Source organism: Hemitrygon akajei, chromosome 7 (genome assembly GCF_048418815.1).
Source record: "Hemitrygon akajei chromosome 7, sHemAka1.3, whole genome shotgun sequence".
Lineage (NCBI taxonomy): Eukaryota > Metazoa > Chordata > Chondrichthyes > Myliobatiformes > Dasyatidae > Hemitrygon > Hemitrygon akajei.
The window spans coordinates 3,304,723-3,322,826 of NC_133130.1; the positions used below are offsets into that span (position 1 = coordinate 3,304,723).

At 46.2% G+C, this 18,104-nt stretch overlaps 1 protein-coding gene across 3 annotated transcripts in view; it reads right to left on the reverse strand.

Annotated features, from left to right (window-relative positions):
- The window catches only part of LOC140730174 (uncharacterized), a 42,993-nt gene extending 25,183 nt beyond the window's left edge, over positions 1-17,810 (reverse strand). The window contains exons 1-2 of one of the 3 annotated variants that reach the window (XM_073050307.1): positions 17,730-17,810; positions 16,999-17,133 (exon numbers count right to left, since the gene is read on the reverse strand). The gene's annotated coding sequence lies outside the window, so the exon portion shown is untranslated. Of the gene's footprint in view, positions 1-16,998; positions 17,134-17,663 lie in introns of all 3 variants that reach the window. The other 2 variants (XM_073050309.1, XM_073050306.1) reach the window with 2 other exon arrangements.
- Between the last annotated feature and the right edge of the window lie 294 nt (positions 17,811-18,104).

Below are 18,104 nucleotides of genomic sequence, written 5' to 3' on the forward strand. Positions count from 1 at the left end.
TAGTAACGCAAAAGTTGGGGGTGTTGTGGATACTCTGCAGGGGTCAGAGGTTACAGCGGGACATCGACAGGATGCAGAACTGGGCTGAGAAGTGGCAGATGAACTTCAACCCAGATAAGTGTGAAGTGGTTGTTTTGGTAGGTCATATTTGAAGACAGAGTGGTCCATTTCTGCTCCTATATCTTAAGGTCTTAAAATATATTAATGATATAAAAAAGGTAATAGGGAGAAACCTGGGAACTATAGACCAGTGAGTCTTATGTCAGTGGTATGTAAACTACTGGAAAGGATTCTTAAGAATAGGATCTACGAGCATTTGGAGAAGTACAGTCTACTCACGGATAGTCAACATGGCTTTGTGAAGGGAAGATCGTGCCTCACGAGCCTGATTGAGTTTTTTGAAGAGGTAATAAAAGAAATTGATGAGGGTAGGTCAGTGGATATGGTCTACATGGACTTCAGCAAAGCATTTGACAAGGTCCCTCATGAGAGACTCATCCAGAAAGTCATGAGGCATGGGATAAGTGGAACCTTGGCTGTTTGGATAAAAAATTGGCTTAAAGAAAGAAAGCAGAGGGTAGTTGTGGAAGGAAAGTATTCTGCCTGGAGGTCAGTGACTAGTGGAGTGCCGCAGGGATCTGTCCTGGGACCTCTGCTATTTGTGATTTTTATAAATGACCTGGATGTAGAGGCGGAAGGATGGGTGAGTAAGTTTGCGGATGACACGAAGATTGGAGGAGTTGTGGATGGAGCTGTAGGTGGTCGAAGGTTACTAGAGAATATAGACAGGCTGCAGAGTTGGGCAGAAAAATGGCAGATGGAGTTCAATCCAGACAAGTGTGAGCTGATGCATTTTGGAAGGACAAACCAGAAGACTGAGTACAGGATTAATGGTCAGTTACTTAAGAGTGTGGATGAACAAAGGGACCTTGGGGTTCAAATCCATACTTCCCTCAAGGTCGCTGCAAGGTCGTAACGCTACTAACGTTGATAGGGTAGTTAAGAAGGTCTGTGGGATGCTGGGCATCATTAACAGGGGGATTGAGGTCAAGAGTAGAGAGGTCATGTTGCAACTCTACAAATCTCTGGTGAGACCGCACTTAGAGTACTGTGTTCAATTCTGGTCACCTCATTAGATAGATAGATAGATAGATAGATAGATAGATAGATACTTTATTCATCCCCATGGGGAAATTCAACTTTTTTCCAATGTCCCATACACTTGTTGTAGCAAAACTAATTACATACAATACTTAACTCAGTAAAGAATATGATATGCATCTAAATCACTATCTCAAAAAGCATTAATAATAGCTTTTAAAAAGTTCTTAAGTCCTGGCGGTAGAATTGTAAAGCCTAATGGCATTGGGGAGTATTGACCTCTTCATCCTGTCTGAGGAGCATTGCATCGATAGTAACCTGTCGCTGAAACTGCTTCTCTGTCTCTGGATGGTGCTATGTAGAGGATGTTCAGAGTTATCCATAATTGACCGTAGCCTACTCAGCGCCCTTCGCTCAGCTACCGATGTTAAACTCTCCAGTACTTTGCCCATGACAGAGCCCGCCTTCCTTACCAGCTTATTAAGACGTGAGGCGTCCCTCTTCTTAATGCTTCCTCCCCAACACGCCACCACAAAGAAGAGGGCGCTCTCCACAACTGACCTATAGAACATCTTCAGCATCTCACCACAGACATTGAATGACGCCAACCTTCTTAGGAAGTACAGTCGCCTCTGTGCCTTCCTGCACAAGGCATCTGTGTTGGCAGTCCAGTCTAGCTTCTCGTCTAACTGTACTCCCAGATACTTGTAGGTCTTAACCTGCTCCACACATTCTCCATTAATGATCACTGGCTCCATATGAGGCCTAGATCTCCTAAAGTCCACCACTATCTCCTTGGTCTTGGTGATATTGAGACGCAGGTAGTTTGAGTTGCACCATATCACAAAGTCCTGTATCAGTTTCCTATACTCCTCCTCCTGTCCATTCCTGACACACCCCACTATGGCCGTGTCATCAGCGAACTTCTGCACATGGCAGGACTCCGAGTTATATTGGAAGTCTGATGTGTACAGGGTGAACAGGACCGGAGAGAGTACGGTTCCCTGCGGCGCCCCTGTGCTGCTGACCACCGTGTCAGACCTACAGTCTCCCAACCGCACATACTGAGGTCTATCTGTCAAGTAGTCCACTATCCAATCCACCATGTGAGAGTCTACTCCCATCTCCGTTAGTTTGTGCCTTAAGATCTTGGGCTGGATGGTGTTAAAGGCACTAGAGAAGTCAAGGAATGTAATCCTCACAGCACAACTGACCCCCTCTAGGTGAGAGAGTGATTTGTGCAGCAAATACGTGATAGCATCCTCCACTCCCACCTTCTCCTTATACGCAAACTGAAGAGGATCCTGGGCGTATTATAGGAAGAATGTGGAAGCTATGGAGAGGGTGCAGAGGAGATTTACCAGGATGTTGCCTGGATTGGAGAACAAGTCATATGAAGCAAGGTTAGCAGAGCTGGGACTTTTCTCTTTGGAGCGTAGAAGAATGAGAGGGGACTTGACAGAGGTCCACACGATTATGAGAGGCATAGATAGGGTGGATAGTCAGTACCTGTTTCCAGGGCACCAATAGCAAACACCAGAGGGCATATGTACAAAATTAAGGGAGGGGAGTTTAGGGGAGACATCAGGGGTAAGTTTTTTTACACAGAGGGTTGTGAGTGCCTGGAATGACTTGCCAGGGATGGTGGTGGAGGCTAAAACATTAGGGGTATTGAAGAGCCTCTTGGACAGGCACATGGATGAAAGAAAAATGGAGGGTTATGGGGTAGTGTGGGTTTAGTACTTTTTTTTAAGGATTATATGGGTCGGCACAACATGGAGGGCTGAAGGGCCTGTACTGTGCTGTAGTGTTCTATGGTTCTATGGTAAGAGTCTTGGCAGTGTGAAGGATCAGCAAGACCTTGGGGTCCGTGTCCATAAGACACTCAAAGCTGCTGTATAGATTGACAGTGTTGTTAAGAAGACATATGGTGTGTTGGCCTTCATCAACTGTGAGATTGAGTTCAAGAGCCGTGACCTGACAGAGGTGTATAAGATGGTGAGAGGAACTGATCGTGTGGAGAGCCAGAGACTTTCTTCCAAGGGCTAAAATGGCTAACACGAAGGGGTATAGCTTTAAAGTGCTTGGAGGTAGGTATAAGGAGGATGTCAGAGGTAAGTTTTCAAATAGAGCTGGTGGGTGCGTGGAATGCACTGCCAGTAACTGTGGTAGAGGATACAATAGGGACTTCTAAAAGACTCTTAAATAGGTACATTGAGCTTAGAAAAACAGGGCAATGTCATAGGGAAATTCTAAGCTGTTTCTAGAGGTTACCTGGTCAACACAATGTTGTGGGCCAAAGGGCCTGTAATGTAATGTACTGTAGATTTTTATGTTCTAAGATTCATAAATGCCAGCACTGCATTTCCCTTATTTACCACAGATTCAACCTAGACATTAATCTTCTGGGAGTCTTGCACAAGGACTTCTAAGTCTCTCTGCACCTCCGATGTTTGAACCTTCTCCCCATATAGATAATTACTTTTAGATATAGATATTCCTTTTACCAAAATACATTATCATACATTTCCAATACTGCGTTCTATCTGCCATTTTTTGCCCATTCTTCCAATTTGTCTAAGTCCTGCTGCAATCACATTGTTTCCTCAGCACTACCCACCCCTCCACCTATCTTTGTATCACCCGCAAACTTTGCCACAAAGCCATCAAATCCATTATGTAAATCACTGACAAACAATGTGGAAAGTAGCCGTTCCAATACTGAACCCTGAGGAACACCACTAGTTACAACAGCCAACCAGAAAAGGCCCCTTTTATTGGGGCCCTTTTTATTTAAAAAGGGTTCTAGAAGTAAGCCTGGCAATTATAGACCTGTCAGTTTGACATCAGTGGTGGGTAAATTAATGGAAAGTATTCTTAGAGATAGTATTTATAATTATCTGGATAGACAGGATCTGATTAGGAGTAGCCAGCATGGATTTGTGCGTGGAAGGTCATGTTTGACAAACCTTATTGAATTTTTTGAAGTAGTTACGAGGAATGTTGACGAGGGTAAGGCAGTGGATGTAGTCTATATGGACTTCAGCAAGGCCTTTGACAAAGTTCCACATGGAAGGTTAGTTAAGAAGGTTCAGTCGTTAGGTATTAATGCTGGAGTAATAAAATGGATTCAACAGTGGCTAGATGGGAGATGCCAGAGAGTAGTGGTGGATAATTGTTTATCGGGATGGAGGCCGGTGACTAGCGGGGTGCATCAGGGATCTGTTTTGGGCCCAATGTTGTTTGTAATATACATAACTGATCTGGATGATGGGGTGGTAAATTGGATTAGTAAGTATGCTGATGATACTAAGGTAGGAGGTGTTGTGGATAATGAGGTGGGTTTTCAAAGCTTGCAGGGAGATTTATGCCGGTTAGAAGAATGGGCTGAACGTTGGCAGATGGAGTTTAATGCTGAGAAGTGTGAGGTTCTACATTTTGGCAGGAATAATCCAAATAGAACATACAGGGTAAATGGTAGGGCATTGAGGAATGCAGTGGAACAGAGAGATCTAGGAATAACAGTGCATAGTTCCCTGAAGGTGGAGTCTCATGTAGATAGGGTGGTGAAGAAGGCTTTTGGAACACTGGCCTTTATAAATCAGAGCATTGAGTACAGAAGTTGGGATGTAATGTTAAAATTGTACAAGGCATTGGTAAGGCCAAATTTGGAATATTGTGTACAGTTCTGGTCACCGATTTATAGGAAAGATATCAATAAATTAGAGAGAGTGCAGAGACGATTTACTAGGATGTTACCTGGGTTTCAGCACTTAAGTTACAGAGAAAGGTTGAACAAGTTAGGTCTCTATTCATTGGAGCGTAGAAGGTTGAGGGGGGATTTGATCGAGGTATTTAAAATGTTGAGAGGGATAGATAGAGTTGACGTGAGTAGGCTGTTTCCATTGAGAGTAGGGGAGATTCAAACGAGAGGACATGATTTGAGAGTTAGGGGGCAAAAGTTTAAGGGAAACACGAGGGGGTATTTCTTTACTCAGAGAGTGATAGCTGTGTGGAATGAGCTTCCTGTAGAAGTAGTAGAGGCCAGTTCAGTTGTGTCATTTAAGGTAAAATTGGATAGGTATATGGACAGGAAAGGAGTGGAGGGTTATGGGCTGAGTGCGGGTAGGTGGGACTAGGTGAGATTAAGAGTTCGGCACGGACTAGGAGGGCCAGAATGGCCTGTTTCCGTGCTGTGATTGTTATATGGTTATATGGTTTATTCCCATCGCTGTTTCCTGCCTGTCAGCCATTGCTCTCTCCATGCCAGTCTCATTCCTGCAATGCCATAGGATTTTATCTTGTTAAGCAACCTCAGGTGTGGCACCTTATCAAACGTCTTCTGAAAATCCAAATAAATGACGTCCATTGCCTCTCCTTTGTCCACCCTGCTTGTTACTTCCTTGAAGAACTCTAACAGATTTGTCAGGCAAGGGTTTCCTTCACAGAATCCATGCTGACTTTGACTTATTTTATCATTAGTCTCCAATTACCTTGAAACCTCATCCTTAATAATAGACTCCAACACTTTCCCAACCACTGTGGTGAGGCTAACTGGCTGATAATTTCCTTTCTTTTGCCTTCTTAAAGAGTGGGGAAACATTTGCAATCTTCTAGTCCTCTGGGATTCTTGAAAGATCATGACCAATGCATCCGTTATCTCTTCAGCAACCTCTCTCAGGACTCTGGTCCAACTGGTCCAGGTGACTTGTCCACATTAAGACCTTTGAGTTTGCCTAGCACTTTTCCTTTGTAATAGCAATGGCACTCACTCCTCTCTAACAATCATGGACCTTTAGCACACTGCTAGTGTCTACCACAGTGAATTGAGATGCAAAGTATCCATTATGTTCATCTGCCATTTCTTTTTCCCTCATTTTTCAGTGGTTCAATATCAACTCTCACCTCCCTTTAACTCGTTATATAATTGAAAAACTACTATCAGTATCTTGCTTCATATTATTGGCTATTCGATCCACATATTTCATCTTTTCCCTTCCTATAGCTTCTTTAGTTGCCTCTTGATAGATTTTAAAAGGTTTCCAATCATCCAACTTCCCACTCACTTTTGCTACATGAAATGCTTTTCTGTAGTCCTCAGCTCCCTTTCAGAGCCACAGCTGCCTAGTCATGCCATTCGAGAACACAGAAACATAGAAACGTAGAGAGCCGACAGCACAACACCCACAAAGCTGTGCCAAACATGTCCTTTACCCAGGGTTACCCATAGCCCTTTAGTTTTCTAAGCTCCATGTACCTATCCAAAAGTCTCTTAAAATACCCTATCGTATCCGCCTCCACCACTGTTGCCGGCAGCCCATTCCATGCACTCACCACTCTCTGAGTAAAAAAACTTACCCCTGACTGTACCTACTTCCAGGCACCTTAAAACTATACTTTCTCATTTTAGCCATTTTAGTCATGGGGAAAAAGCCTCTGAATATCCACACAATCAATGCCTCTCATTGTCTTATACACCTCTATCAGGTCACCTCTCATCCTCCGTTGCTCCAAGGAAAAAAGGCCGAGTTCACTCAACCTATTCTCATAAGGCATGCTCCCCAATCCAGGCAACATCCTTGTAAATCTCCTCTGCACCCTTTCTATGGTTTCCACATCCTTCCTGTAGTGAGGCGACCAGAACTGAGCACAGTACTCCAAGTGGGGTCTGACCAGGGTCCTATATAGCTGTAACATTATCTCTTGGCTCTTGAATTCAATCCCACAGTTGATGAAGGCCCATACACTGTATGAATTCTTAACCACACTATCAACCTGCGCAGTAGCTTTGAGTGTCCTATGGACTCAGACCCCGAGATCCCTCTGATCCTCCGCACTACCAAGAGGCTTACCATTAATACTAAATTCTGCCATCATATTTGACCTACCAAAATGAACCACTTCACACTTATCTGGGTTGAACTCCATCTGCCACTTCTCAGCCCAATTTTGTATCCTATCGATGTCCTGCTATAACCTCTGACAGCCCTCAACACTATCCATAACACCCGGAAATTTTGTGTCATCAGCAAATTTACTAACCCATCCCTCCACTTCTTCATCCAGGTCATTTATAAAAATCACGAAGAGTAGGGATCCCAGAGCAGATCCTGAGGCTCACTACTGGTCACCGACCTCCATGCAGAATATGACCCATCTACAAACACTCTTTGCATTCTGTGACCAAGCCAGTTTTGGATCCATTAAGCAAGGTCCCCTTGGATCCCATGCCTCCTTACTTTCTCAATAAGCCTTGCACAGGGTACCTTATCAAATGCCTTGCTGAAATCCATATACACTACATCTACTGCTCTACCTTCATCAATGCGTTTAGTCACATCCTCCAAAAAATTCAATCAGGCTTGTAAGGCACAATCTCTTTGACAAAGCCATGCTGACTATTCCTAATCATATTATGCCTCTCCAAATGTTCATAAATCCTGCCTCTCAGGATCTGGATGCGGAGCGAAGTCAAGATGGCGCTAAACAGCGACTCCTTTGCTCGCATCTTCGGAAACAGCTCTATTTCCATCTTTAATATCTCTATTTTTCCCTTTCAAGGTTCATTTGAAGACCCTGACCTGGAATTACACACTGACTACGGTTCTTTGTGGGGATGGGACCCACTCTCGGGGTTTCAGGACTGGCCGTTGTTCGTCACGCTAAGTGTTCGGCCTGAGAGTCCAGCTCGTATTTGGAAGCCTAGGATCTCGGGGCTCTGGAGACAGGTGGATCCAGGGTCGGTGTCAAGGCAGGAGACCCGTGTGTTGTGGGGGGAGCCTGAAAATCTACTGCTGCGGGCCCAAAGACCCGGGATCTTTGCGATCTTCAGATGCGGAGCTCAAAAATGGACATAATGGACCTTTTAACACCGTAAACCAGCCAGTTGTTTGTTATGTCTCCCCGCACGCTGGGAAAATGCAGACATCTCTTTCTTCCTTATTAGGGAGAGAGAGAGCCTGTGGTATGTCGAATACCGGGTGAAACACGAAGTCTCTGGGGTAACTGCAAGTCTGTGTCTTTGCTGTTGCTTTGCTCACGCTTGAGTGCTCGGTGACAGGTGCTGTTGCTTTTTTTTGCCGGAGGGGGAGGGGGATTTGTTGCTTGCTGCCACTTACGCTTGGGACGAAGGGGAGCTGGGGGGTACTTTGGAGTTCTTACGTTCAACTGTCATTCATCCTCTGGGGCACTTCTCTGTTTTCATGGATGTTTGCAAGGGAAAAGCATTTTATGATGTATATTGTATACATTTCTCTGACATTAAATTGGACCTTTGAACCTCTCAGGATTTTCTCCATCAACTTACCAACCACTGAGGTAAGACTCACTGGTCTATAATTTCCTGGGCTATCTCTACTCCCTTTCTTGAATAATGAAACAACATTGGCAACCCTCCAATTCTCCGGACCCTCTCCCATTCCCATTGATGATGATGCAAAGATCATTGCCATAGTCTCAGCAATCTCCTCCCTCACCTCCCACAGTAGCCTGGACCTTGTCCAGTCCTGGTGACTTATCCAACTTGATGCTTTCCAAAGGGTCCAGCACATCCTCTTTCTTAATGTCTATATGCTCAAGCTTTTCCGTTTGCTTTAAGTCATCCCTACATTCAGCAAGGTCCTTTTCCATAGTGAATACTGAAGCAAACTATTCATTAAGTTCCTCTGCTATCTCCTCCAGTTCCATACACACTTTTCCACTGTCATATTTCATTGGTGCTATTCTCTCATGTCTTATCTTCTTCCTCTTCACATACTTGCAGAATGCCTTGGGGTTTTCTTTAATCCTGCTTGCCAAGGCCTTCTCATGGCCTCTTCTAGCTCTCCTAATTTTATTCTTAAGCTCTTTCTTGTTAGCCTTATAATTTTCTGGATCTCTATCATTACCTAGTTTTTTTGAACCTTTTGTAGTAAGCTCTTCTTTTCTCTTGACTAGAATTTCAACAGCCTTTGTGCACCATGGTTCCCGTACCCTACCATCCTTTCCCTGTCTCAGTGGAACCTGTGCAGAATGCCATGCAAATATCCTTTGCTGTTAAGCTCCCAACTATGACCTTCTTTCAGCCACAACTCAGTGATGCCCTCAATATCATTCGTCCACCTTTTTCTGATGGCTTTGTGCATTTAAATACATCACGTTCAGTCCTGCATTTTTCACCCTTTTGAATTTTGCCTGAGGTACAATTTAACACTTTGCTCTGCCTGCATTTCTACCCAGTCATTAGCTTGTTCTTCCTTACAGTTACATTACATCCATCATCTATGTGTAAACCTGCTGGCTCTTCCACAGCTCGATCAGACTTGTTTCCATCCCCCTGCCATATTTGCTTAAACCACTCCTAACAGCTCTAGTAAACAGGCTCGCAAGATTATTGGTCCCCCTCACCTTTCTGAATTCCAGCGAGTACAGACCCAGAGCCATCAAACGTTTCTCGTATAAGATAGATAGATAGATAGATAGATACTTTATTCATCCCCATGGGGAAATTCAACCTTTTTTTTTTCCAATGTCCCATACACTTGTTGTAGCAAAACTAATTACATACAATACTTAACTCAGTAAAAAATATGATATGCATCTAAATCACTATCTCAAAAAGCATTAATAATAGCTTTTAAAAAGTTCTTAAGCCCTGGCGGTTGAATTGTAAAGCCTAATGGCATTGGGGAGTATTGACCTCTTCATCCTGTCTGAGGAGCATTGCATCGATAGTAACCTGTCGCTGAAACTGCTTCTCTGTCTCTGGATGGTGCTATGTAGAGGATGTTCAGAGTTTTCCATAATTGATCGTAGCCTACTCAGCGCCCTTCGCTCAGCTACCGATGTTAAACTCTCCAGCACTTTGCCCACGACAGAGCCCGCCTTCCTTTCTTTCCTGGAATCATCCTTGTGAACCTCCTCTGGATACTCTCTAATGCCAGCACATCTTTTCTAAGATGATGAACCCAAAACTGTTCACAGTACTCAAGGTGAGGCCTCACCAGTGCCTTATAAAGCCTCAGCATCACATCCCTGCTCTTGTATTCTAGATCTCTTGAAATGAATGCTAACATTGCATTTGCCTTCCTCACCACCAACTCAACCTGCAAGTTAACCTTCAGGGTGTTCTGCACAAGGACTCCAAAGTCCTTTTAATCTCAGATTTTTGGATTTTCTCTCCATTTAGAAAACAGACTGCACATTTATCTCTACTACCAAAGTGCATCACCATACATTTTCCAAGACTGTATTTCATTTGACACTTTCTTGTCCATTCTCCTAATCTGTCTAAGTCCTTCTGCATCCTACCTGTTTCCTCAACACTACCTGCCCCTCCACCAATCTTTGTATCATCTGCAAACTTGCCAACAAAGTCATCTATTCCATCATCTAAATCATTGATAAACAGCATAAAAAGTGGTCCCAACACCAACCCCTGCGGAACACCACTAGTCACTGGCAGCCAACCAGAAAAGGATCCTTTTACTCCCACCTGCTGCCTCCTACCAATCAACCATGCCAGTAAGTTTCCAGTAATACCATGGGCTCTCAACTTGGTAAGCAGCCTCTTGTGTGGCACCTTGTCAGAGGCCTTCCAAAAGTCCAAATTACAACACCCACTGCATCCCCTTTATCTATCCAACTTGTAATCTCCTCAAAGAATTCCAACAGGTTCGTCAAGCAGGGTTTTCCCTGAAGGAAACCATGCTGACTTTGTACTATCTTGTCCTGTGTCACCAAGTACTCCATCACCTCATCCTTAACAATTGACTCCAACATCTTCCCAACCACTGAGATCAGGTTAACTGGTCTATAATTTCCTTTCTGCTGCCTCCTTTCTTTCCTAAAGAGTGAAGTGACATTTGCAATTTTCCAGTCCTCTGGCACCAATGATTTTTGAAAGATCATTTCTAATGCCTCCACAATCTCTACCCCTACCTCTTTCAGAACCCTAGGGTGCAGTTCATCTGGTCCGGGTGACTTGTGTACCTTTAAGTCTTTCAGCTTTTTGAGCACCTTCTCCCTTGTAACAATAACTGCACCCATTTCTCTTCCTTCACACACAATATCAGGCATACTGCTCATGTCTTCCACAGTGAAGACTGATGCAAAATACTCATTTAGTTCATCAGCCATCTCCTTGTCCCCCGTTATCATAATTTAAAGTTGAAGTCAGTCAAATTATGATCACTGTCTCCTACGAGTTCCTTTCCCTTAAGCTCCCAAATCACCCATGGTTCAGTACATAACACCCAATCCAGTATAGCTGATCCTAAATAGGGTCAATGACAAAGCGCTTTAAAAATCCATCTCGTGGATATTTTACAAATTCACTCTCTTGAGATTCATTACCATCTGATTTTCCCAATCTACCTGCATGTTGAAATCACCCATGACTATCATAACATTCCCTTTTGACATGCCTTTTCTATTTCCCATTGTAATCTTTGTTCCATGTCCCAGCTACTGTTGGGAGGCCTGTATATAACTCCCATCAGGGTCCTTTTACCCTTGCAGTTTCTTAACTCACCCCACAAGGATTCAACATCTTCCAATCCTATGTCACATCTTTCTACTGATTTTATGCCATTCTTTACCAGCAGAGCCCCACCACCCCCTCTGCCTACCTTCCTATCCCTCCGATACAACACCTAATCTGGACATTCAGCTCCCAACTACAACCATCCTTCAGTCAAGATTCAGTGATGGCCACAACATCATACCTGGCAATCAGTAATAGTGCAACAAGATCATCCACCTTATTTCTTATACTTCGTGCATTGAGATACAACACTTTGAGTACTGTATTTGCTATCCTTTCTGACTCTGCATCCCTAGTGATTTGATACTCAGTCTGTTGACTGCAACTAAGTCCCATCACCTGCCTGCCCTTCCTGACAGTCTGACTGCCGGCTATCTTTGCTTTGTTACCATTCATCCTATCCTGAGTCCCTTCATCCAGGTTCCCACCCTCCTGCCAAATTAGTTTAAACCACCCCTAATAGCTCTAACAAACCTGCCCGTGAGAATATTAGTTCCTCTCGGGTTCAGGTGCAACCCGTCACTTTTGAACAGGTCAGACCTCCCCCCAGAAGAGATCCCAATGATCCAAGAGTCTGAAGCCCTGGCCCCTGCACCAGCTTCTCAGCCACGCAGATTATTTATCTGCTAAATCATCCCACTTCTAATCTCGCTGGCAGGTAGCCCAGGAAGCAATCCAGAAATTACGACCCGGGAGATCCTCCTTCCCAACGTCCTGATTACCTCGCTAAATTCTCTCTTCAGGATCTCTTTGCTTTTCCGTCCTATGTCATTGGTACCACCATGTACCGAGACACCTGGCTGCACTCCCTCCCCCTCTGAAATGCCTTGGACGCAATCCGAGACATCGCTGACCCTGGCACCTGGGAGGCAACATAGGTGTGTCTCTATCACACCCACAGAATCTCCTCTTTTTCACTACCGCTCTCTTTTTCTTCCTCTTTACTTCCTGCACACATGCTCGGTACCAGTAAGCTGGTCTCTGTCTCTGTGGCATTCCCCTGGTAGGTCAACGCCCACAAAGGTATGCAAAACCGTATACTTATTATTGAGGGGAACGGCCACGGGGTGCTCTGCACTCGCTTCCTATTCCATTTCTCCTGACAGTCACCCAGATCCTCACCTCCTGCAACTTCAGGGTGACCATTTCCCTGTAATTCTCATCAATTATCTCCTCACTTTCCTGTACAAGCCGTACCAGCCAAGGAAGGAACTGAGGAATGAACTTAGGAGATCTAGGAGCATGAGAAGGCCTTGATGAGTAGAGTCATAGTCATAGAAAAGTAGAGCCCACCTAGTCCTTGCCTATCCTGGCTGATCCATAAGACATAGGAATAAATTAGGTCTTTCAGCCTATTGAGTCTGCTCGGCCAATTCATCAATGTCCTGTAACTATGCCACTGGTTGTGATGAAGCCTCATCTCCTGCCTGTCCTTGCTATCATCTCTGTTACACGCTATCTATGATTTATTTGTTTTCCCCTTCCTCAGCCCTACCACTCCAGTTCTCATCCCCCTGACAAATTAGTTTAAACACTCCCTAACAGCTCTATTAAACCTGCCAGCTAGGATATTGGACCCCTTTGGGTTCAGGTGTAACCTGTCCTTTTTGTACAGATCGTATCTCCCCAGAAGAGCCCCAATGATCCAGGAATCTGAAGCCCTGTCCCCTACACCAGTCTCTCAGCCACGCATTAATACGCCTGATCATGCTATTCTTGTACTCGTTAGTACGTGGCACAGGCAGCAATCCTGAGATTACTACCCTGGAGGTCCTGCTTTTCAGTTTCCTACCCAACTCCCTGAATTCTGTCTTCAGGATCTCCTCCTTTTTTCTACTTTTGTCATTGGTACCAACATGTACCAAGACTTCTGGCTGCTCACCCTCTCCCTTCAGAATACTCTGCACCCGATCCGAGACATCCCGTACCCTGGTACCTGGGAGGCAACACTCCATGCGGGTATCTCTATCAGGCTGACAGAACCTCCTGTCTATTCCCCTCACTATGGAATCCCCTATGACTATCGCATTCCTCATCCTCCTCTTTCCCTTCTGCACCACGGAAACAAGCTCAGTGTCAGAGACCCGATCGTCGTGGTTGTCCTCTGTCAGGTCATCCCCCTCAACAGCATCCAAAACGAGATAACGATTACTGAGGGGGATGACCACAGGGGTGCTCTCTACAAAATATACTTTATTCCAAAATAAAATTATATACAATAACCATTCAAAGACTTTCAATTCTTTACAGTTGGTACCAATACTGTCTTTACATTTTCAAAGTTCTAATGTTTTGCCACCACGTGGCACTTTATTCTTTCATATTTACATTCAGGGGGTATACCCCCAACCCCTCACACCTCAACTCCCACAGGAGAAGAACCCTAGACTGTAGTCCTTCCCCTCCGGGCCCTTGCAGTGGCTGGACCGAGTTTGAGTGCGTCCCTCAGCACGTACTCCTGCAGCCGAGAATGTGCCAGTCGGCAGTATTCCCCCATGGACATCTCCGTGTGCTTGTAGACCATCAAGATTCAGGCCGACCAAAGAGCGTCTTTCACCGAGTTGATGATCTGCCAGCAGCACCGGATGTTGGTCTCGGTGTGCGTCCCTGGGAACAGCCCGTAGATCAGAGAGTCCTCTGTTACGCAGCTGCTGGGGATGAACCTCGACACTGTCCCTTCCATCCTCCTCCACACCTTCTCCGCGACCCCACAGTGTGCAAAGAGGTGGATCACCGACTCCTTCTCACTGCAGTCCTCCCGTGGACAGAGGGGTGTGGAGACGACGTTCCGGGCGTACAGGAGGGATCGGACTGGGAGGACCCCTCTCACCGCCAGCCAGGCGAGATCTTGGTGCCTGTTGGTGAGGTCTGGCGATGAGGCATTTTGCCAGATGAACTGGACAGTCTGCTCAGGTAACCACCCCACTGTGTCCATCTCGTCCTTCTCCTGCAGTGCCAGCAGGACCTTACGTGCTGACCACTGCCTGATGGCTCTGTGGTCAAAGGCGTTGACCTGAAAGAACTTCTCTACGAAGGACAGGTATGGCGGCAACGACCAGCTGACAGGGGTGTTGCGCGGGAAAGGGGCCAGACCCATCCTTCGTAGCCAGGGCGACAGGTAGAACCTGGGCACATAGTGGTACTTGGTGCCCACGTACCTGGGATCCACACACAACCTGATGCAGCCACACACGAAGCTGGCCATCAGGATGAGGGCGACATTGGGAACGTTTTTGCCCCCATTGTCCAGGGACTTGTGCATGGTGGTCCATCTGACCCGCTCCATCTTGGATCCCCAGACGAATCTGAAGACGGCTCGGGTGATTTCCGAGCTGAAGGAGCGGGGGACTGGCCACACCTGCGCCAAGTACAGCAGCCCTGAGAGCACCTCACACCTGATGACCAGGTTCTTGCCCGCTATCGATAGGGAGCGCCCTCCCCACAGTTCCAGTTTCTGTTTGACCTTGGCAGTCTGCTCCCGCCAGTTCTTGTTGCACGCCTCAGCCCCTCCGAACCAGATCCCCGACACCCTCAGGTGAACAGCCCTGATGCTGAAGGGGGCGCTGGATCGGTCGGGCCAGTTGCCGAACAGCATGGCTTCGCCCTTCTTGCGGTTGACCCTGGCCCCCGACGCCTGCTCGAACTGTTCGCAGATGCTGATCAATCTGCAAACTGACCTCGGATCAGAGCAGAAGACGGTGACGTTGTCTATGTACAGGGTGGTTTTGACTTGGGTCCCTCCGCTGCCCGGCAGCGTCACCCCTCCTATGCCCCCATGATGAGGGTGATGATGCCCTTCCGCATGGATTCTGACACGCTGCCTGCCAGGAGGGTAGCGTTGTACACTTCCAGCAGGTCGGGGCCCATCCGGTTCCACAGAGCCGAATACAACTCCACCGGTAAGCCGTCGTTCCGGGAGTCTTACCCGACTCAAAGGAACGGACGGAGCCGGGAGATAGTCCATGGTCAGTGGCTGCTCCAGACTCTCCCGCTTGCCGTCGTCTAAGACCTGCGTGATAGACGACAGGAAGTTGCGGGAGGCTGTGGAGTCTGTGGCCTTTTACGAGATAACGATTACTGAGGGGGATGGCCACAGGGGTGCTCTCTACCATCTGAGCTCTTCCCTCCCTTCCCTGACAGTCATCTACTTGTCTAACTCCTGCAATCTCAGGGTGACTTTTATGGTGAATCTGGAATTCTCTGCCCAGGGAAGCAGTTGAGGCTTCTTCACTAAATGTATTTAAGAAGCAGTTAGATAGGTTTTTACATAGTAAGGGAATTAAGGGTTATGGGGAAAAGGCAGGTAGATGGAGCTGAGCTTATGGACAGATCGGCCATGATCTTATTGAATGGCGGGGCGGGCTCGATGGGCCAGATGGCCACTACTGCTCCTATTTCTTACATTCTTTTGTTCTAACTCCCTGTAGCTCCTATCTTTCTCCTATTCACTCTCCCTAATAGGCTGCAGGTCATCGAGCCGCAGTTCCAGATCCCTAACACGGTCTCTCAGAAGGTGCATCTTGGTGCACCTGGCACAGATGTGGCCATCTGGGAGATTCCTACAACTGACACCCAGAGCATAGTGCTAACCCTGCGGACATGCTCTCTATTCATCAAAACAAAGACCACTTACCTCAGGCATACTTTGTCTTAACCAGGCCCTCAATATCTCTTAAAAAGGTTCCCTTCGCCTGTTATCTTTTATTCACCTTTTATTCTGATAGGCACATACAAGTTTTGTACTCTCAAAATTTCACTTACGAAGGCCTCCTATTTACCAAGTACCTGTACACCTTTGTCGGTAAACAGCCTGTCGCAATTCACACTTGCAGATCTTTTCAGCTACTATCAAAATTGGCCGATCTCCAGTTTTGATTCCCAACCTGCAGACCAGAACTGAATGTGCCCTTTGGTCACTAGATTCAAAGTGTTCGCCCACACAAACTTCTGTCACCTGCCCGGTTTCCTTCTTTAAAAGCCGTCCCAGTATCACACACTCTCTCGTTGGGACTTCAGTGGAAACCTTCCTGAACAAATTTGGCAAAATCTAGTACTTTTACAGTCTGGGAGTCCCAGTCAGTAAGTTTAAATTACCTTGCAACAATCTGCTCTCTCTCTACGAATTTGCTTCTTAAATCCCTCGGTCTATAATATAGCCCCATTAATCACGAGACTGATGTCCACGAGTGGCCACAAGAACACACCTGTTACACGCACGTACTGTACAATAACACACCGTTCACACGCACACACAATAACACAACGCACACTTGTAAAGTAACACCCATCCTCGCGCCCTTATAACTCTCGCACCAAACGACCCACAAACCGTAACCCAGACCCCAGAACCGAGCTGCGGGTCGACACTCACTCACCTCCCGTGTCCTGCGATCCGTGTGTCCGCAAGTTCTCTCCGACCTGGCCGGCCCGTATCCGGAGGAAGCGACGTCAACAGCCGCGGCATTCCCAATGGAAGGGGCGGTGCCACATCCCGGCCTGGAGCCGCTGGACTGGGAGCGAAAACAGTTCCAAGTAAATTTATTATCCAAGGACGCATATGCCACCGCATAGTAGCTTACAGGCATTTACAGAAAATAATTAAATACTGTGCGGGCATTTGGTCCATAATGACAGACGAGGAAGCTCGTTAACTCAACAACCTTTTTATTGGGATAAACACAAAACAGATCAGGCACCATGACCCGGAGAGTGAACCCAACCAGCCTCACCCCGACGGGGGAGGTGACCATCACACACCCCGGTTACAGTCAGGGTAACCCACAAATAACTGAATAACCCAAGCTCAATTGTAACAGTAAATGAACTGGAACTTCCCACCATAATCCCACAAAGGCATTTTAACACAAGAACAATAAACTGAGCTGGTCTTTAGAGATGCCGGGGCGGGTTGTCGACCACACCCCCCCCCCCCAAAGCGTCACGATACTGTAGAACTTATGATAAACTAAGCAGAATGTGAACAATTCAGGAGCAGCTTTTCCAGCGTGGTTTCCTGAAAGGAAAATCCTGCCTGACAAACCTACTGCAACTCTTTCAGGAAATTACAAGCAGGGTAGAGAAAGGAGACGCAATAGACATGTTGTACTTTGATTTTCAGAAGGCCTTTGACAAGGTGCCACACAGGAGGCTGCTTAGCAAGATAAGAGCCCGTGGAATTACAGGGAAGTTACGAGTGTGGGTGGAGCATTGGCTGGTCGGCAGAAAACAGAGCGGGAATGAAAGGATCCTTTTCTGGCTGGCTGCCGGTTACCAGTGGAGTTCCACAGGGGTCAGTGTTGGAACTGCTGTTTTTTACAATGTACTGTATGTCAATGATTTGGACTATGGGATGAATGGATTTGTGGGTAAATTTGCCGATGATACAAAGGTAGGTGGAGGAGCGGGTAGTGTTGAGGAAACAGAGAGTCTGCAGAGAGACTTAGATAGTTTAGGGGAATGGGCAAAGAAGTAGCAAATGAAA